Genomic DNA, 21489 nt, shown 5'->3' with positions numbered 1-21489 from the left:
AAGCTGAGTCACCGAGGGTGTAGCGAGTTGCTCCAGGGCTCTTACCTGCACCCAGGTCTGCTGCCTCCCCCGGCCCATCGCAGGGCAGACTAGATGAGGCCCCTTCCTCTCTCCTCCTCTCCACCTTCAGCCCCTGCCCCGGTGAGGTGAGGCTGTGAGTGCCTCCTGATGGGAGGGGGGTGTCAGTGGTAGGGGACAGCTCCAGCATCTTCTCCTCCATTGAGATGTGTTTTCAGATTTCTTAGGAAAGAAGCAACTTGAAGAGGGGAGCCAAAGTCTCTTGGTTACGTTCCCATCGTGCACCCAGAGTGGACACACAAATTCTGTGGGCCTCTCAGAGCCAAGAGCAGCTATTTCTCCTGCCCTAGTGCCAGCAGCTGTGATCACAGCCACTGAGGGGGCCCACGGGCAGAGGGACTTCAGTTATCCCTCTGACAGCATCACAGGATGGGAAGTCCGTGATTCTGAGCAAAACAGTTACCATGTGCCTGGTGCATGAGTTGATGCTTTTCAGACATACCCTCCAAGCACAGAGCCCCTGAAAGCTGGCCCCTGGTGATTCCATCGCATGCCCTGGGCTACATGATGACCACGAGTAATCACTGGGGTGGCCTGTGGGAGGGGATGGGGTTCTCAGATCACAGCTAGCTGCCCGTGGAGTGACAGTACAATGCCAGAGAGAGGAGTACCTACCGTGTGTCTGGCTCCTCTGCCCCCCAAGGGTCCCTTCTAGCCCTTCTCCAGGAGGAAGGCCACTGCCCCATGACCCAGGGAAGCTGGTGGTGATCCCTCCTGGTTGGCAGAAGCAGAGGCAGAGGCAGAGGCAGGCCTTGGAGAGGCCCTCAGGTAGTGGGAGGACAACCACTTATGGAACATAGTACCTGCTTCTGGACCAGAGCCCCTAGTAGCTGGCACTCTGCCCTCCAAGTTTCCCTACCTGAAAACATGAAAACACGTTCCCCTGATGGGTGGGAGGGCTTTGGGCACACGTCAAGTGTTTATTGCAGATGGGAAATGTTATTCCTGGAGACTCTGGTCTAGATTGAAGCCATCTGTTTCCGGCCTCGATGGGGGAAATGTGGCCAATCCCTCTGCGGAGGCTGCCCTCTCCCCGCCATGGCCAGTCTAGAGCACCCTTCTAGGTTTGGCAGGCAGGCCATCCTTCCCCAGCCCAGTTCATGTTGTGTTTTGGCCCTTGAGGACTTCCCTTCCCCCTCCTCAACCACCTGTGACATTTAACATGATTTCCACACTGTAAGCACAGCAGACCAGCCTGCAGGCCTGGATCCTCCCCACTGACTCTCGAATCCCGTGGACTCTCCACTCTGGTTCTTCCTGGGAAGAAGCTGGTGAAAGAACTGTAGAGATAATGGGCGTAAAGTGCTGGGAGCTCTTTGCACAGAGTGTCCAGGGTGCAGGGAGGCTGCAGAGCATTCGGGCCATGGGCAGGCTCACCCTGGGAAGGCTGTAATGGAAGCGCTTAGGGGAAGCACTCAGCTTCAGGTGAGACCAGCAGCTTTTAGTGCACTGTTTTGCCTGACGTGGGGCCCGGCATTCCCTCCTCTTCCCTCTCCGGGAGAGCAGTGGTTTTTGCAGCTCACTCACAGGTCAGCATGGGTGGTGTACAGCGGGCCCCTCGTTCTTGTCCACGAGGTGGCTGGTGCAACTTGTGCAAAACAGGGTAATGGGGGAGTTGAGATGAGAACATGACACGGGCAGCTCATGAGGTATGCTGTGTCCTTGTTCTAGATCTGTCTGGATTGCTCTGGGCCAACCAAGGGTGGCTCTTTTGAAGAGCACCAGTGGCCAGAACTTTCTGTCCTGTGTTTCTAGGGCAGGGTAGGTACCCAAGCTGCCACGGTCCTTCCCAGCGTGCCTGGGGCTGGTACTGGAACCCGCAGAGGCAGGGGGAGGGGGTGTCCCACTGTCACCTCCGGTCTCCTCGTGATTAGTAATGCTCCAGAAAGAACCTGAAGCCTGGGCCCAATTAGAAAACCGGGATCCAAGTGTCCTGGGCCCCCTCCTTCTGCTTTTCTCACTTTCCACTCTGCTGTTTCGCACGAGCACCCGGAAGGCAGGCTCTGAAGAGCTGAGCTGGGGTGGCTGAGGTACGGCACAGCCCTGTGCCACCTGCAGACCCTTGGTGATGCCAGGTCGGGGCCTCTGGCAGCCTCAGAGGATCAGAGGCACAGAGGTCAGGCCAGCTTCCAGCCAGAAGCCAAGCCTGCCCTCCCCATGGCTGAGTGGCCTCGCCAAGGAAGGTGACCCCGGAGACAGGAGCCTTCTCTTCCCTCTGGCTGAGTCTTCTCAGAATTGTGCCCAGCCAGCGGGACACTGGCCCCAGACCACGGGGTCCTGGCAGAAGAGCAAGGCGTCCTGAGATCTGTGGAGACACCGATGAGCAAGGTGGACCTCTGGCCAGTTGGCCAAGGATACGGCTGTCTGTTAGGTTTTTGATGTGGAGGCCAGCCATGCTTGATGGAGAGCTTGGGAGCGGGGAGGCCGGCACACCAGACACACTGCCTGGGGGCACTTGGGAGCTGAGTTTCCACCTGCTTCATTAACTGCTCGCTTCACCTCTGTGAGTCTTCCATTCACAACATGGCAGAATAACCCCCACTGCAATGGGCCATGTGGAGGATGAGTGGGAGGAAGCAGAAAGGTGTCTGGCATGTGATTGGTGACTGGGAGCCTCCTTCTTCCCAGTTGCTCACCCTTTTACCTGCCGAGTGGCCAGCTGTCCTGGGGTCTCTGGGTTGGCTGGCCATGCTTTGGTGGCAGTAGCTGACCAACGGTGTTGGTGGCCCTATAGGCACTGTTGGAGCTGAGCTGTTCCCTTAAAAAGAGCTTCAGATCCCTGAGGACCTGGTAGAGCGGGACATCTCAGAGCCAGAGCGGGGCATCCTTCAGTACAGCAAACAGGTTGGTACCAGGTCAGGGATCCCTCCTGGGCCAGGACCTAGTGTACCCAGGCCTGCGAATTAGGCCAGACTTTGGGAAGACTTCCTCAGGCACCGGAAGAGCAAGAGCCTGAACAGTGTCCCTGGCCTGAGATCCTGGTGCCACTCAGCAGCCTCACATTCCTTGTCATTACTTTTTAGTCCTCTGCACGCCCAGGAGAGGGACAGAGCAGGTGTGAGTAGCCCACTCGAGAAGAGAAAGCTGGGGCTCAGAGAGGTCGTAATAGCCACAGCCACACCCACGCACAACAGCGGTGGAGCCTAAACTGGCCCAAGGCTGGTCCGTCTCCAGGGGAGGGTTCCTCCTCCCTGGAGTGCAGCTGACACATCCTCAGCTCGCCTGCCCTTGCTGCTGCTGGTGGTTTTGCTGAAGTTGCTTAAGATGAAGTGAAGGTCATGCGTTTTCCCCTTCCCCTCCACTCTGGGCAGGGTGCCCAGAGCTGGGTTCTGCTGAAGGGCAACAGGGAAAATGGAAGGATAGGATTCCCACCCCACCCCACCCATGCCCTGGGACACACTGAAGGCGTATTCAGGATGCCTGAGCCCAGGCAGAGGGAAGAGATGCTCCGCACTTCACAGACGGACTCCTCGGAGCCCTGGTCCAGGCACCTGCGCGGAGCAGGGGGCGTGGAGGGGACAGGAAGCGATGTGCAAGCCCCTGGCCTGGGCTCCCAGAGCAGGTAGAGCTCCCTCCCTCCTGTGGGTCTGGGGAGGAAACCCAGGCCCCACAGCCCTGATTTTTTCCCAGAGACAGAGGAGGAAAAGAGGTTGGGAGGAGCGGGCTCTCTGACATAGGCCTTATTCCAGGGGCCGAGAGCAGCTACCTGCCTGCCTGTCGGATGAATCATCTTGGAGCCCAGCTCTGACCTGGTCCCTTCTTACTGGCTCCCCAGAGCCCGCCACTGAACGGTCATCTTGGATTAAGCCCCAAATACCTTTTCCAGTCTGTCCTCCTGCTTCCTTCACCCTTCCCTCGCACCCTGCTCCAGCTCAGAGGCTCTTCCTGCATGGGGACAGGGGAGGTATCAGATCACCTTGAAGTTTTTACAAAACACACACACCCCACCCCCAGCTCGGCTAAGAACCATTACTCTGGCAAAGCAAATGTACCCTGGATTGTCCCACCCACTCCCCCCACCATCCCAGTCCTTGCCCTTATCCCCATCCTCATCTGTTCAGGGTCTCCCTGGTCTTCAGACCCCAATTTGAATGCCTTCTCCTCCATGAAGCCTTCCCTGGATCCCAGCCACAGGAGGTCTCGTAGCCTTTAATGCGCTTGTCCCATTTGAGTCTGTCTCTTCTGCTAGACGGTGAGCTCATCCTTTCATTTATCGTGTTCATTGAGTGCCAGTCACATACATGCCCTCCAGTAATTCATGGGAAAGGGGCAGGTAGGCACGTCACCAGATAATGACGACAGCTTCAGAGATGCTCCAATAATGGCAGTACAAACACCGGGGGACATTTGGGCAATGGCAATGAAAGGTGAAAATGTACATACTTTATGACCAACAGTTTCACATCTGGCTGTGTAATTATCCAGAGAAACTCACACATGTGCATAAGGAGACGGTTCCATGGCTATCTAGGGCAGCAGTGTTCGAAATAGAAAAAAAGAGGTGTCGACCTCAATATCTACAATAATGGAGTGGACAAGTAAAAATGTGATGTTACAACAGCAGTTAAAATATAAATAATTGGAGAATTTTATGTTTTATAAATTATACCTCAAAAAAGTTGATATATATACACACACACACATATCCTTTATTATCATGCACCAATCTCAAAAACAATATTGCAGAAAAAGGAAATTGCAGAATAGTACCATTAGTGAAAATTTAATTTTAATAAAAATCACAAAACAATGTCTATGATTTATGGACACAAACATGTTGCAGTGCTGTAATACCTACCAAGTTCATGCTTGTGCTGGTCTTTGGAGAAGCAGAGAGAGGGCACTGAGACTGAAAGGGGAAAAGAAAGGACTTCTAATTTGTAACACTTCTTTTAACAAGAAAGATCGGAAGCAAAAATGACAGAATGTTAACATTTGGGTTTTTTTAAACTTTTTTTTGTTGAAGTAGAGTTGATTTACAGTGTTGTGCCGATCTCTACTGTACAGCAGTGACTCAGCTATACACACATAGACATGATTTTTTTAATATTCTTTTCCATTACAGTTTATCACAAGATATTGAATACAGTTCCCTGAGCTATACAGTAGGACCTTGCTGTTTATCCATCCTGTATATACCAGCTGGCATCTGCTAATCCCACACTCCCAGTCCTCCCCTCCCCCACCCCTCCCTCCCCCTTGGCAACCACCAGCCTGTTCTCTATGTCTGTGAGTCTGTTTCTGTTTTGTAGATTGGTTCATTTGTGCCACATTTTAGATTCCACGTATAAGTGATATCATATGGTATTTGTCTTTCTCCTTCTGACTTACTTCACTTAGTATGATAATCTCTAGTTGCTTCCATGTTGCTGCAAATGGCATTATTTTGTTCTTTTTTATGGCTGAGTACTATTCCATCATGTATATGTGCCGCATCTTCTTTATCCATTCATCTGTCGATAGACATTTTGGTTGTTTACATGACTTGGCTATTGTGAATAGTGCTGCTATGAACATAGGGGTGCATGTGTCTTTTCGAATTATAGTTTTGTCCGGGTACATGCTCAGGAGTGGGATTGCTGGATCATATGGCAATTCTATTTTTAGTTTTCTGAGGAACCTCCATACTGTTTTCCATAGTGGCTGCACCAACTTACATTCCCACCAGCAGTGAAGGAGGGTTCCCTTTTCTCCACACCCTCTCCAGTGTTTTGTTTTGGTTTTTTTGCGGTACGCGGGCCTCTCACTGTTGTGGCCTCTCCCGTTGTGGAGCACAGGCTCCGGACGCGCAGGCTCAGCGGCCATGGCTCACAGGCCTAGCTGCTCCACAGCATGTGGGATCTTCCCGGACTGGGGCACGAACCCGTGTCCCCTGCATTGGCAGGCGGACTCTCAACCACTGTGCCACCAGGGAAGCCCCGAGTGTTTGTTATTTGTAGACTTTTTAATGATGGCCATTCTGACTGGTGTGAGGTGGTACCTCATTGCAGTTTTGATTTGCATTTCTCTAATGATTAGTGATGTTGAGCATCTTTTTCATGTGCTTACTGGCCATCTGTAGGTCTTCTTTGGAGTAATGTCTATTAAGGTCTTCTGCCCATTTTTCAATTGGGTTGTTTGTTTTTTTGTTGTTGAGTTGTATGAGCTGTTTGTATATTTTGGAGATTAAGCCCTTGTCTGTCACATCATTTACAGATATTTTCTCCCATTCCATAGGTTGTCTTTTTGTTTTTTTTATGGTTTCCTTTGCTGTGCAAAAGCTTGTAAGTTTGATTAGGTCCACAGAATGTTAACATTTGTTAATTTTGTTGGTTTTATACTTTTAACTTTTTTGTGTCTAAAATTTTTCAAAATTAAAAAAAAAAATTGAGTAATCTGGGATGTCAGGAAAGGTGCTGACGTTTCCCAGGGAAATCAGGAAAGGTTCCAAGAGGAGGTGACAGCTGGGTGTTGAAGGAAGGGTGGGAGTTGGTGGGTTTAACTGGGTGGGGGGAGTTGGGGAAAGGAGATGTAGGGTGTTCAAGGCCAGGGAGTAGGTGGGCAGGCTGTTTGCACTTTTCAAATGTTTATCAAGCTGCCCCTCCCCTGCTACTTTCCTCATCCTCACCCCTCATTCTAGCTCCTCTGTTTGTGGGCTGTGCACATAGTAAATAGGCTCCTGGAAAAAAAAAATCATGTGTCACTTTATGATTTTTTTAAGTCCAGATAATCTAATGTGAGTTGGGGGAGGAATGAGCCAAACATAACATTGAACATTAAATTGGAGAAGTAGCCAGTGATACAGAGAAAACAGAGAGAATTCTTTAAGGATCCTGTGCTCGACCACATGCAAGTTGAAAACCATCTGAAACTGAGAGTTTTCTGAGAAAATACAAATCATCAGTTTGACCCCAGAAGAACTAGAAAACCCCAACAGACCAATAATCATGGAAGAAACTGAGTTTTCATAAAACTCCACTCCAAAAACTCCAGGTTTAGATAGCTCTTAATTTCTATCAAAGCTTCAAGGAAGAGATGATTCCAATGTTATTTAAACTGCACCAACTGTGCCAGATCACAGAGAAGGAAAGATTCCAGAGTAGTCTATGAAGCCAGCACAACCCTGACAGAAACAGCACACACACAAAAAAGAGAGAAAGTACTACAAAAAATCTCATTTATGAATATTGGTGCAAAATTCATAAATTACTAGAAACAGACTCACACAACCTTATGTTTAAAAAATGAATATACCACAAGCAAGTGGGGTTATATTCCAGAGATATAGATTCAATGTTAGGAGAACTATTAATATCATTGAACAAACTAACAGTTCAAAAGAGATGAAAAATCATATAAGCAGCTCCAAAAATGCTAAAAATACTTAAAAGGCATTTGATAAAGTTCAACATATGTCCCTGATTTTAACTCTTACTTAATAGGAATAGATGGATATAGCTTAACATTTTATGTGTTTGTGTATGTATGTGTATATGGGTGTACAAAGACATACCTACAAGGAACAAGTGACCACCATTACCTTCATTCTTTAACACTTCCCTAGAAGTACAAGCCAATACAAAGTTTGAAAATGTGAGTTATAAAAGGAGGCCAGTTTATCAATTTAAATTGTAGATGATGAGATTGGCCATCTGGAGAAAAAAGAAGATAGTCCACTGAAAAACTATTAGAAATAATAATGGAATATACTAAGATGACTGCTAATAAGTATTAAGAACAAAAATGTATCGTTTTCCTGTATATAAACTTTAGCCTCTTTTAAAATATAATGGGGCTTCCCTGGTGGCGCAGTGGTTGGGAGTCCGCCTGCCGATGCGGGGGACACGGGTTTGCGCCCTGGTCCGGGAAGATCCCACATGCTGCGGAGCGGCTGGGCCCGTGAGCCATGGCCGCTGAGCCTGCGCGTCCGGAGCCTGTGCTCCGCAACGGGAGAGGACAACAGTGAGAGGCCTGCGTACCAAAAAAAAAAAAAAAAAAAAAAATATATATATATATATATATATATATATATATATAAAAAAAATGAAAAAAATATTTTTTATATCAGTAAAAGTGCTAAAAATAACTAGAAGTGAGTCTAGCCCAAGGGGGCAGGAACAGCTTTTATTACTGCTGCTCACTCCTGGTTCCCAACACTTACTTAGAACAGGGCTTCACACATAATTATAGATATTTGTCGAGTGATGGAACTGCCTCACAGATCAATGAAACAAAAAGTATATCTAGACAAAGACCCAAGCACGTTTACTATGTGGTGATGATAATAGTAATCACCAACATATAGTAATTCCCATGTGCCAGGCACTGTTCTGTGGCCCTCACCTGTAGCCTAACATGTGATCTATCGTGGAGAATGTTCTGCGTGCCCTTGAGAAGAAGGTGTATTCTGCTGCTGTTGGGTGGAGTGTTCTATATATGTCCATTGGGTCCAGTTGGTCTATAGTGTTGAATATATCCAAGTCCTCTGTTTCCTTATTCATCTTCTGTCTGGTTGTTCTACCCATTATTGAAAGAGGTTTATTGAAATCTCCCACTATTATTGTGTTTCTAGTCCTCCCTTCCATTCTGTCAATGCTTTCTTCATATATTTGGGTGCTCTGCTGTTAGGTGCATATATATTTATAATTGTTATTTCTTCCTGGGGAATTGACTTTTTATCATTATATAATATCCTTCTTTGTCACTTGTGGCAGCTTTTGACCTAAAGTCTGTTTTATCTGATATAAGTGTGGCCACCCCGGTCTTTTTTGTTTACCATTTGCATGGAATATCTTCTTCCGTCCTTTCAATTATAGCCTGTGTGTGTCTTTACAGCGAAGGTGAGTCTCACAGTTTCATCTTTCTACATCCTTTTTCTGAAATAAGTCATTGAAGTCTCATAATAACCCTAAGCAGATGGTGCTATTGTTGTCCTCATTTCTTCCCAAAGTTAGAAATATTTATTTATTTAGAATGAGAAATGAAATTATATCAAATAATGTGTCAGAAAGCTGACAAGTACCACACATATCCTAAAATCCATAGAAATAATATAATATTTTTCTTAGTGAACTGCCTGAAAATCCCCACAATACTTTGTTCCCCTATATTTTCCCCTACATAATTCGGTTAACCCCATTTTTAGACAAGGAGACTGAGGCACAGGAAGGTTAGGTAACTTCTCCTGGATCCAATGAAGTTGGCATTTGACTCAGCACTTGACTCTTTGTTATCTATCCTAATACGTAGTTAAACTGAGATTTTGAATGTAGAGGGGTGACGGGCAGAAAATGAATTATCCGAACATGACTGAGACAATTAGCCCTTTGGAGAAAGAAAGAAAGCTGGCCTACCACACTTGAAACACCAAAATAAATTCTAGAAAGAAAATTAAAAAGAAAAAAAATCCTAATACTAGTGGAAAACATAGGCAAATATTTTTAGGATCCTCTAGTAGGAAATACTTTTTTTTATTATAAATTTATTTTGTTTTATTTATTTATTTTTGGTTGTGTTGGGTCTTCATTGCTGCGCACAGGCTTTCTCTAGTTGTGGCGAGCGGGGGCCACTCTTCATTGTGGTACACGGGCTCCTCACTGCAGTTGCTTCTCTTGTTGCAGAACATGGGCTCTAGGCATGTGGGCTTCAGTAGTTGTGGCACGTGGGCTCAGTAGTTGTGGCGCACAGTCTTAGTTGCTCTGTGGCATGTGGGATCTTCTTGGACCAGGGGTCGAACCTGTGTCCCTTGCACTGGCAGGCGGATTCTTAACCACTGTGCCACCAGGGAAGCCCCAGGAAATACTTTTGACTACAGAAAAATCTGAAATTTCTGTAAACAAAAGATGCCATAAATAAAGTTAAAAAAAGAGACAAATGACAATTTGTAACACACGTAAAAGTTAATTGCCTTAATTTAGAAAAACCTCTTAAAAATCAGTAAGATAAATTAGAAAGAACATAGTTCACAGAAAAATAAATGCAAAGGTCAGTCAATCAATAAACATGAAAATAATGCCTGCCCTTTCTGATATTTAAAGAATTACACATTGAAACAAGTTGCCGTTTTCAACTTGCATATTGGCAAAGTTTAAAACTTCGATAATTCACAGTGTTGTCAAGGGTGGTGGTGGGGTAACAGGCACTCTTCACGCGTGGCTGGGCAGCGCAAACTGGTTCATCGTCTTTGGAGGACAATTTGGCAATATCAGAATTTTAGATCCACCTAACTTTTGACTCCTTACGCCTAGGGATTTATCCTACAGCTAACCTCACACTTACGCACAAAGATGTATAACCAAAGCTGTTTACTGCAGCTTTGTTTGTGCAGCAAAAATGTAGAAACAATCTAAACGTCCACCAACAAGGACAGATTCGTGTAAATCATAGTGCGTCCTTCAGTGGAACATTATGAACTGCTACAGGAATGAAGGATCTGCCTCTTGGTATGCAGAGATGTGTGGTGTATACTAACTAAGAGACAAAGATAGAGTACCGGGAATATGGTCCTGGTTGGGTTTAAAATAAAGATGCAGACATAGATATATATTTGTCAATATTTATGGAAAAATCCTTGAAGAAAACAAACAGGAAAGTTAACAATGTTTATGTTTGGGAGTGGAACAGAGGTCTGGAATAGCAGGGAGACTTTTCATTCTGCATTATTTTGAATGGTTTGATTTGTCCCACCGTAAGTATGTTATTTTCAGAATTCAAAAAGTGAATTTAAGAAAAACTGTTTATACAGGGAGAATACTACTTAAAATGCTCCCTGAACTTCCTTTATAAATTTACTTCTCAGTGGGTTCACCTCTCCTTACATTCATAATTTTACACCTGGAAGGGCCCAAGAGGTCATCTCCAATCTGCATTTTGTCCACGAGGAAAATGAGACCCAGAGAGGTTTTCAGGGGCTGCCCAGGGCCCCTGACGAGCCTGCTGCAGAGACTGGGCTCCTATGATGCTGCTTTTAGGGGAGGGACTGATGACCCCCTCATGCGTGTGATCAAAGTTTCATCCTTGGACTTGTAGACCCTTTCCCAGCACATAGTGCAGCGAGTCCTAGTTCATTTGCACTCACGTGGGAAACCTGTTAAAATGCATGTTACCAGGCACCTTCCTGGAGATGGGCTAGGATAGGGCCCTTAAACCTGCAGTTTAGCAAGACCTCCACCCCAAGATGATCCTGGTCGTACTTGAAGTCACCTGATGGTTATGGGTCCCTCTGATCTCCCCAGCTCAGCCCTGCAGGCAGTGTCTGTGTATCTAGCTGAAGCCTCCACCCCACCGAGGGAAAGTGGGAGTGTTCTAGCTCACCAGGGGGAAGTAGCAGAGCAGACCTAGGTGCCGGGACTCCAGTGCAGTGTTCTGTCCATGGTCCCCCTCCCTTTGGGCCCTTGCCCATCTGCGATGAAGGATGGCTTCCTGGCTCAGCCACCCCAGGGCTAGGCAGCTGGATGTGGAGGTGGGGGGCAGACTGGGGGTCATGGCTGCATCCTGGGTGTCCCTCACCCCATCAGAGCTCCCCTGAGTCAGGCCTTGTGGGAACATGCTGACAAGCATGTTGGACCTGGGAGGGGCCTGGCCTGCTTGGGCTGGGGGAGGAGCCACAGGGAGGCTCAGGGAGGACTGGAATCCATGCCCGCCTGCCCTGAGAGCGCTTCTTTGTCCCTGTGCCACAGAGCCTTGGAGGACCCATCTTTGTGGTCAGGAATTAAGCAGGGACTCAGCTGGGACGCTTGGAAGCACCTGAGGACTGATTAAGAGGAGGGAGGGCGAGTGACAGCCCATCTCCTGAGTCCCCGACCTCACCTGCTGCTCCAGGTAGGTGCTGTTGCCATCATCCTGCCCAGCAGGGCAAAGCCCCTACCACCAGCTCCTTCCTCAAGCCCATGGCCCGTGGCTGTCTAGTCAACGCTTGAGCAGAGGCCCTCCCCAGCCCTCCTAAATCCATAGCCTAACAGGAGAGGCCAGGAAGGACACTGTCCCAGGTGACCCTGGCTCCTGAGACCTGGGAAAGGGGCCAAAGACTCTCTGGCTCTGGTTAGGATGCCCCCAGCCCGAGCTGCTAGCTGAGTCCCGAGTGGCTCCTGCCCAGCTGACTCCAGTTTGGGAACGGGCCTAGTCCCAGCCTGACAAGGCTCTTCTGAGAGTTCCCTGCCTCTTGACAATTTTTCCTTGGGAAAAGGTTAAGACAGATGGTATCTTCATAGACTGTTGGAGCTGGAAGGACTCAGTGATATGTTCCAACCTCAATTTCTTTTAACTTCTCAAGCATTACTTATACGAATAGTGTCATTTAAAATGGTGTAGGCGAACATCTCAGAGGAATCAAGCGTAATCTTGTTAAAACAGCACAGGAAGCCCTGGGTCTCAGGGCCCTTCCTGGGTGCAGCTGCCTCCTCCCCACACGGCCTCAGCCACCCTGAGCCCCTGCTCCCTCCCTCTCCTTCCATCTACCTGGTGACTCCCAGAAACTCATCCTCCTTTGCGCAAGGGACGCTGGTGGTGATCAGACCTCCAAAGCTAGAAGATGTTAAAGCCAGGTTAACATCAAAGTGAGGCTTTCTCTCCTATTTAAGTAAATAAGTGAATACATAAAACCAAGGAAGGATTGGATAGTCAAGGGAGGCTATAACTGTGATAAGATTTCTTTGTCTGAGAGTCTCTAAAATTTCTTTTCCATGAAAGAAGTTATCCTGTATGGGCTCTTGGCCAAGAACCTTGTGATTGTTGCTATTATCAATAAAAGTGATCTGAGCTATAGTTCTTTTCAGTTCAGATCAAAGTGCTTGATGTTCACATCTCCCTTGTACTCTCCTGGTCTGGCCTTGTGAGAGCCCTCCAAGGCAAGCAGTCTAAACCGCGGGCAGCGTTTCACTTCTCTTCCTTTGGCCCTGCCCACTGCCCAGGGCATGCTGGACCCCTGTTCCCCCCAAGCCAGATCCCTGTGAGAGGCAGCATCAAACAATGGTAAAGAAGGCAGGCTTGGGAGCCAGGTGAGTTCAGCTCCCAGCTCCACCACCTACTAGCCTTGTAATTTCGCTACACATCAGTCTTCTCATCTGTAAAATGGGAATAACAACGTACTACCCCCTAGGGTTACTATGAAGAGAAAAGTTGATATCGGTAAAGCACTTGAAACAACTCTAGCACTCAGTAAGTGAGTGCTTAACACGTTAGCTCGGATCATTACGAAAGCCTGTTCTCCCCCAACCATGCTTTGCTGCCTGATTCCCCTCCCTAAACCACCGCGCAGTCATCTCACTCCCCTGCTCTAAAATCATCCGTGGCTCCCCATTGCCTATTTAGTGACTGCTGAATGTTTGCCGAGAGAGAGAGTTTCTACCCTCCAGGTAGGTTAAATGTGTTCCTCGGCTGGGAACCCACAGCTGGGGTTTTGATCCAAGCTCTTTGGCCTCCCCACTGGTGGGGAGCTAGATCTGTACACAGGGGTAGGTTTGGTTTCCCTGCATCTGCTGGGGCCGCAAAGCCAGGGAGCCCTCTTTTGGACTCCAGCTCTCATGGTGCACACCGGAGTGAGGAGAGGACGCCTGGCCACGGGCCAGAACGGGCAGTGTTCACACCCTGATGAGCTCAGGCCAGGTGGCAGGTGTGACGTCATTGTCCTCGTTCATCATTGGGACGTGGCCAAAACTTCAGCTTCCATAGCTCAGGTGGGAAGCCCGAGGCCAACAGAGACCACCCATGATGTGGCACCTTGGACAGAGAACTCAGCAAGCTCCGCTCTGCTCCGCGCATCTCAGCTGCTTGTCCGGCAGAAGAGAGGCCATGTGCCATGGAGGAGCAAGCACTGGCTTGGAGGAGGATAGATCCATGTTCAAAATGGGGCTCCTCATCTGGTGGGAAGAACTTGGCCTTATCCATTAGCTTCTCTGAGCCTCTATTTTTCCATCTGTAACATGGGAGGATAATTCCCACTCCATAGGGCTGATGGGAGGTCAGAATGGAACAAAATGCCTAGAGCCCCTGTATAGTGCATGCAGTGGTGGAAGCTCGTTAATGTGCAAGTATTCTGATGAGTCCATCAGAGTTGTTCTTCCAGGCTACCGAGTGGGGTTGCCTTAGTCCTGCAAGCTTCTTGCTTCCCTTAACTGAAATTTTCCTCGACTGGCCCCCACTCCAAGATGAAGGGAAGTGGTGGCATTTTGGGCAGCATAAGGAAGAAGGAACAGTCCAAATCTTCTCAGACTCCTGGCAAGGGTGAGAGGCGCAGCAGGGAAGAAGCAGAATTCTGTCTGATTTTCTCAGAGATTTTTCCACTCAGGCACTGCCAAGCTTAGGAAGCCAGGAGCGAAGTGACAGGGAGGAAACAAACCAGACTGTGCTGGTTCATGCTGGGTGGTATTTTTCTCTTGATTCATTCCACACATGAATGGATTTTTTGGGATTCCAGGCACTATGCTAGGCACTGGAACGTTCAGCAGCAAGTAAAACAGACAGGGACCCTGCCCTCAAGAGGCCTTCATTCTAATGAGGGTGGGGCAGACAATAAACAGCATAAACCATGGATGAAGTATGTTAGAAGGCAATGAATGTGATGGGAAAACAAAGAAGGAAAAGGGGCTGGGGAGTGCTGGGAAATTGAGTTATTAAATGAGGTCATCAGGATAGGCCTCACCAAAAAGGTGACATTTGAGACACCAGTTGTCTGATCCCCTTGGGAACCCCTGAGAAGTCTGTGGACTCAGAATCAGGGCCAGGTGCCTTTCGGGAGCTCCTAACAGAGGAGCAAAATCTAGAATCCCTTCCAGTCTCAGCCCAGATAATGTCATGCTCTTCCTCCGAAACCTTCAATAGCTCCCTACTGCCTGCACAATCAAGTGCAAATCATTCAGCCTGAAATTCAGGACCTCATGGTCCCCAACCTGCCTATTATCTTACAAGATTCTTCCCACCCCACTTCTGCAGCCAAACCAGTCTACCTGCTATTTCTGGACTATTCCATGCTATGCTTCCCTTCTCCACTCACTTGTCCCCTCTGCTTGAACTGCCCCTGCCCCCACTGGTTTCTGCCAGCCTAGAAATCCCACGTGCCTTTCTCTGAAGCCTTCCCTGGCCCCTGAGGCTGTGGTCTTTTAGCCCCATCACCTTGGCTTGTACCTTTCTCGTTGCGTGGCCCTTATGCTGCCTTGGGTGTGGGCACTGGTTTAACTGTCTGATCTCCCATCTGACAGGCAGAGCCCAGCAGATACACGGCTGAGTGAACATTGGCTGAGTTGAGTGTGCCCAGGCTCAAAGGCCCGCAGCAACACTGAGACAAGCTGAGAGAGCCTTTGCCTACTCAGACAAAGAAGGCAGAAATGGGAGGTGAGCAGGAAAGGAGAGAAGGAACTAAAATGTAGGTAAGATTTGATGGAGAAGCTAGTGAAGGAAGGGGAGAGATAACGCCCCACCATATTTTTCCCAGACAGGCGAACTGTCAAAGACACAAGGTTAGGCCCCTCTTCTTCCCCAGAAGAAGGTCTCTCTTCTCTCGTGAGCATCCTAGGCCAGTGCTTCTTGGTTTCTAACTAGAATACCTTTTGCTGCGGCTGGAGCTCATTTCCTCTGGCTCCATCCTCTGGATTCAGGTCACTATTTGAGTACTCATTTAGCATGGCTCAGAGTGGCTTTCCTTACCCCTCACCCAAGGGGCAGGAGCAAGGTTGTAAGGAGGCTGGCCCCTGGCCTGGGGGCTTGTGTTCTACTTGAGGAGGTCAGGGACCCCTAGAGCCACACAGAGACTGCCTGGGGGCCACGCGAAGTCATGGAGGTTGTGCCAGCCAGTCACCCCTCAGCCTGTCTTCAGGGCTAAACTTCATCACAAACAAGTCTGTACATAGCGGGCCGCACCCCTGCAGCACTGGGAGTCTCAGGCCCCTGTGTCCGCACTTTGGCCCCGGCCAAGTGAAGCCATGTGAGGCAGACCTGCAGCCTCTGCCCTCAGGCTCCCACCGTTCACTGGAGCAGCTGCACTCAGAGAGAGAGCACCCTCCCTCTGCCTCTGTCCAGCTCCTGCCCAAGGCAGCAAGGCAGCCAGTGGGCTGTCCCTCCCTAGTCTGCTGCCCTGACGGAGGGGTGGTGCCTTTCCAGCAGGAAAGCCTGGACACAATCTGAGCCCACCACCCTCTCTGCAGGGATGCACACATGGTCTCCTCCTGGAATGTCCTGCCCCGGCCTCCACACCACAGCTCCTCTTTCAGGTCAGGATCCCCATAGATCCTCGAGGCTGGGAATGAGGCTGCAGACTGGGCTCACATCTCCCTTCAGTGACAACAGTTCCCGTTTTGGGATTGTTGTGAGGATTGAAAGAGCTCATGCTTGCAAAGTCTTAGCACAGTACCTGGCAGTAAGGTTTCAATTAGCGTAGCTACTGCTGTTTTTCCCTTAAGAGCTGCCTTGGCTGGAACCTGCCCCAGGCAGCCTTTCCAGATTGCCCCAGGCTCAGTCACGGGCTCCTCCTCAACGCTCCCAGCATCCCTTCAGCAGGCCTCCTGAGTCCACTTATGCAGACGTGTCGTGGTTTCTTTGGGGGTCTGTGTACCCACCAGAATCTTGTGCCTAGACTGTAAGTGCCTTGAGTGCAGGGAACAGAGCCCATTATTTTGCTGAATAAATGATTTCCTGAGTGACAGGTGGGTAACTGTGAGAGACAGACTGTGAGAAGAGGATTAAGCCTGCCAGCCCTGACTTGGCCAGGGCCTGTCCTAAAAGAGCTGGAAGCCTGCTGCAAGGCCTACGCAAGGGGGAAGAGGAACCCCATCCCCTGTTGTATGGTCTAACACAGTGATTCTCAAAACAAGGTCCCAGGTCCAGCAGTGTCGGCATCACCCAAGAATTTATTCGAGACGCAAATTCTCAGGTTCCACCCCAGACCTAGTGCATCAGACACTCTGGGGTGGGGCCCAACCATCTGTAGTGTAACAAGCCCTCCAGGTGATGCTGACGTACCAAAGTTTGAGAACCACTGCTCTAATGCTTCAAAGTAACTCAGATTCATGGGAGGGGATCTCTCTCTCAGGGGCCTCTGTTCTGCTGAAGGCTTCCAAGAAGGCTGTCAGGCTAGGCCCCCAGAGTATGGCTCCTGCTAGACCTACATCCTGACCTTGAAACCCTTAGGCCGACAGGACAGGCGCAATGGAGGACACTCTCCCCACGGACCTCCCCTTTCCCAGGTGGCTCTGCTGCTCCAACCTAGCCTGAAGCTAGTGCCTCCCCACGACCACTGGCCTGCATCCTCTGGAGGCCAGCCTCTACAGCAGGGGCCCCAGGGCAGGCTTCTGGAATGGTAGGGCTGAGCGAGACCCTAGAGATAGATCATTGGCTGTATACACATATGCCCGCAAACACACCAAAACACACATACACACATATGTAAACGCACACACATAACTACACATATATGAACACGTAAACACGCATGCACCCCAAAATGCACACAAGCACCCCAAATTCAAATTACAGTCATAAACACTTTCCCAAGCACATCCAAATACCCGCCCAAACATACACAGATACACACACGTTCAAAACCCATTGATACACACACCTCAGAATACACAAACACAAATGCATAGACCTATTGTATTCATTTCCTAGGGCAGCTGTGACAAATTACCATAAACAGGGTGACTTAACAGACATCTGTTCTCTCGTAGTTCTGGAGGCTCTAAGTCCAAAATCGGGCTGTTGGAAGGGCCGCGCTCCCTCTGCAGGCTCTGGGGAAGAATCCTTCCTTGCCTCTTCCAGCTTCTGGTGGTTGCTGACAACCCTGGGTGTTCCTTTGCTTGTCTGTTCCTCTGTCTTCACGTGGTTTTCTTCTCTGTGTGTCTCCATGTAGCCTTATTGTAAGGACACCAGTCACTGAATTTAGGGCCCACCCTAATCTAGTATGGCTTCATTTTAACTAACTATCTCTGCAGAGATCCTGTTTTTAAATAAGGGTGTATTCTTTCTCTTTAGTTGAGGTATAATTTTTTTAATACATTTATTTATTTTATTTGTTTATTTTTGGCTGTGTCGGGTCTTCGTTGCTGCGCGCGGGGCTTTCTCTAGTTGTGGCGAGCGGGGGCTACTCTTCATTGCAGTGCGCAGGCTTATTGTTATGGTGGCTTCTCTTGTTGCAGAGCACGGGCTGTAGGTGCGCGGGCTTCAGTAGTTGTCTCACCGCGGGCTTCAGTAGTTGTGGCTTGCGGGCTCTAGAGCGCGGGCTCAGTAGTTGTGGTGCACGGGCTTAGTGGCTCCGCGGCATGTGGGATCTTCTCGGACCAGGGCTCGAACCCGTGTCCCCTGCATTGGCAGGCGGATTCTTAACCACTGAGCCACCAGGGAAGCCCCAGTTGTTGAGGTATAATTGATAACATTATATGAGTTTCAGATATACTACATAATGATTGGATATTTGCTTATATTGCAAAATGATCACCACAGTAAGTCCAGTTAGCATCCGGTTAACATCCATCACCATATACAGTTACATAAATAAGGTCATATTCTGTGGTTCCAGGTGAACATGAACTTTGGAGGGACACTATTCAACCCAGTAGGTCCACACATCCCAAACACACAGGTACAGAGACAGACCCACACAGATACACACACACACCCCTTGCAGATGAGAACTCTGAGTCCCTTGATGTCAGAGCTGCCGGTTCCTCCTCCCTGAGCCCAGCACAAAGTTCACACCCTATTGTAGTACCTGTCACGTGGTGCTTTTCATCTTTGTTTTGCTTTTTTTGGTTTAATTTGGTTAGATGTGAACTTAGTACAAAATCCAAAAATTAAAATGAAAATATCATGAAAAGAAAGCCTTCCTCTCCCTGCCTCGGCCTCCACCCCCCAGGTGGTATTCCTCTCCCAGGAGCCAACCACTGTCAAGAGTTCCTTGAGTCTCCTTCTGGAGAAAGTCCAGACACAGGCAGGTGCATGGGAGATGGCATCTGCATCTTGCTTTCTTCACTGAACAGAGCACCTGTTCCTCTTTGCTCTGATTGTGTGCTCTGGCCTGACTGTGAGCTCACTGAGGGCAGGTCCGTCTGCTATGTATCTTTCCTCCCCACTTCCTAGTCCGGTGCCGGGCACAGAGCAGGTGTTCAGTTAAGGCTGGCTCTGTCTGCACACCAGCGAATCATCAACAGCTGGTTGGTCTGCATGGACTAGGGCTCAGCCTCCCGGCTGCAGAGCCTTGGGTCTCTCTGTCTCCTCCAGCATGTGGCACCGTCCACCAGAGCCCATGTGGCAGCAGACACAGCTGGGGTAGGACAGCACCCAGTATCATCCAGTCTATTTGCTTCTGCTGCAGGCGCCTTCATCCCAGCTCTAACTGGGGCTGACTCTGGGATGGACGGGGGCCTCTGCTGTGGCTGCATCTCCCCTGCCCTCCTCTCTCAGTCCACTCAGGACTCCTGCAGAGGAATCCATCAGGGAAGAGGCTGAAGAGAGAACAACACTGCTGGCATCTTAGGCTGGGGGATGGGGTCTTGCTGCAGACAAGCCTTTTGCCCAGTCTCCGCTAGCTGAAGGCTTAGTCTGGCCTTGTTACCACGGAGACGGGAATTACAGCAATAACTCAGGTTGAATGGAAGCCTGCAGCTTCACAAGGCTGTGGTGGGCATGTATTTTTTTCCACAACCCTCAGATATGAGATGACGTGTGACTTCTTTTCCCCTAAATCGACAGAAATGGATGCCTCAGTCCAAGATTTCACCATGCCCTCAATCCACTGAGTGAGCAGAACGCAGAACGCAGGCAGGAGACCTGTGAGACTGGAAGCCAGGGAAATGTTAGCCAGCAGCAACCTTCGCTCATCTGGGGAAGGAGGGGCTTAGGTTAGAGGATTTGTAAGAGCCTCTCCAGCCAAAACACTCTTGAGTTTGAGATCCTGGGGCCAAATGAGGCCCGCCCTAGCCCCACTGCCAATCGTCCCTTTCTTCAACAAATATTTGTAAAGCACTGTGCTCTACCCAGCACAGCAGAGAAAATAATGAGCAAATCCAGCCCTGGGCTGTGTCGTCAAGGAGCTTTCCATCCACTGGGGGAGTCAGCCGTTTGCTGTGTCATCCCATAAATAAAATCAGAGGTACTAGGTACTCACAAGGAAATAACACTTCACTGTGTTGAGCCATGGCTATGTGCTAGGCACTGTTCTGAGTGTTTCACGTGAATTGGTTCATGTACTCCTCACATCCACCCAGTAAGGTAGATGCTATTAACATTCTCATTTTACAAATAAGGAAACTGAGGCCGGGAGGTTAAGACACTCACCTAAAGACATGAAGCTAGTAAACAGCAGAGGCAGGATTTGGACCCAAGGAGTCTAGCTCTCCCTAGGGACCCACATCTAAATGCCCCCTATGTCTGTCTCCCAGGATGGAATGTGTGGGCTTGACCTGATCTGGAGGTCTTCCCTAAGGAAGCAGAAATTGAGCTGAGATCAACTAGTGGGAGAACGAGTTAACTCATGGGAAGGGGAACATTCCAGGTAGGAGGACAAGCATATGCAAAGGCCCTGTGGCAAGAGGGAAGGTGGCATGCTACAGGCATTGAGGGACAGACAGAGGGGCCAGGGGATGGAAATGAGGGGAGAGTTGGGTGAGACGAAGCTAGAGCCATAGGCAGACCTTGTTGGCCAAGTTAAGGAGAGCTACAGAGAGCCCTTCCAACAGAGTCCATCATGACCTGCAGGACAACTTAGGCTCCCCTGATCCTGGAAGGGTCCCTAGACACTCCAGATTGGGCTCAGCTCCCCTCACGGCGAGTCCTGCCCCTGTGGCAGCCCTTTTTACACACTATATATTATAATTGCCTCTTAGCCAAGCAAGGCCTTTGCCACGTCCCTTCTAGAATGAGGTTGGCGAAGCGAGAGACACATCTCATTCTCTTTAGCACCTACTACCCTTAGAGAACTCAAGAAAGGATAAGTGAGGGCTCTAAGAGTTGAGGGGAGGATGAAATTGCTGAGACCCAGGGTGCCTGGAGGAAGCGGAGCTGAGCTGGCTTGACAGTGGAGCGTCCTGTCGTGGGGAGGCTCACGAGGCCTTTCCACAAAGCGGAAGAATGGAGTGGGCAGAGAAAGCCAAGGCCTTTGAGGGCCAGGGGTCTACCCATCTGCTGGAACTGAGGCTTCTTAGAGGGAGATGGGGGAGTTAAGACTGGAGGAGTCCCTGGGGCCAAGGGGTCCTCCCCCTAGAGCAGGCCAGGAGTCAAGAGCTCAGATGTCAGAAGGAGCAGTGAACTACGGAAAAGCGCAGGCGCTGGCTTCAGACCCCCACCTGCATCTGCTTTACCACTGCTGGCTGTGTGACCCTGGGCAGGCTCCTCACCCTCTCTGGGCCTCAGCATCCTCATTGGTAAGATGGGGACAGTCATCACTCCTGCCCCCACAGGGCTGTTGGGGGTCAGGTGGGATGATGGCTGTAAACACACTTCATAACC

The 21489-nt window shown here is 49.4% G+C and overlaps 1 protein-coding gene across 9 annotated transcripts in view; it reads left to right on the top strand.

Annotated features, from left to right (window-relative positions):
- The window catches only part of TMEM63C (transmembrane protein 63C), a 135115-nt gene that overhangs the window by 64899 nt on the left and 48727 nt on the right, over positions 1 to 21489 (top strand). For 4 of the 9 annotated variants that reach the window (XM_067729507.1, XM_067729497.1, XM_067729516.1 and 1 more), the window contains exon 2: positions 11736 to 11877. The exons of the other annotated variants lie outside the window; for them this stretch is intronic. The gene's annotated coding sequence lies outside the window, so the exon portion shown is untranslated. The remainder of the gene's footprint in view (positions 1 to 11735; positions 11878 to 21489) is intronic. 9 annotated transcript variants of the gene reach the window in all.

The sequence above is a fragment of the Pseudorca crassidens genome, chromosome 1 (assembly GCF_039906515.1).
Source record: "Pseudorca crassidens isolate mPseCra1 chromosome 1, mPseCra1.hap1, whole genome shotgun sequence".
Lineage (NCBI taxonomy): Eukaryota > Metazoa > Chordata > Mammalia > Artiodactyla > Delphinidae > Pseudorca > Pseudorca crassidens.
This window is presented reverse-complemented; position numbering and strand designations above follow the sequence as displayed.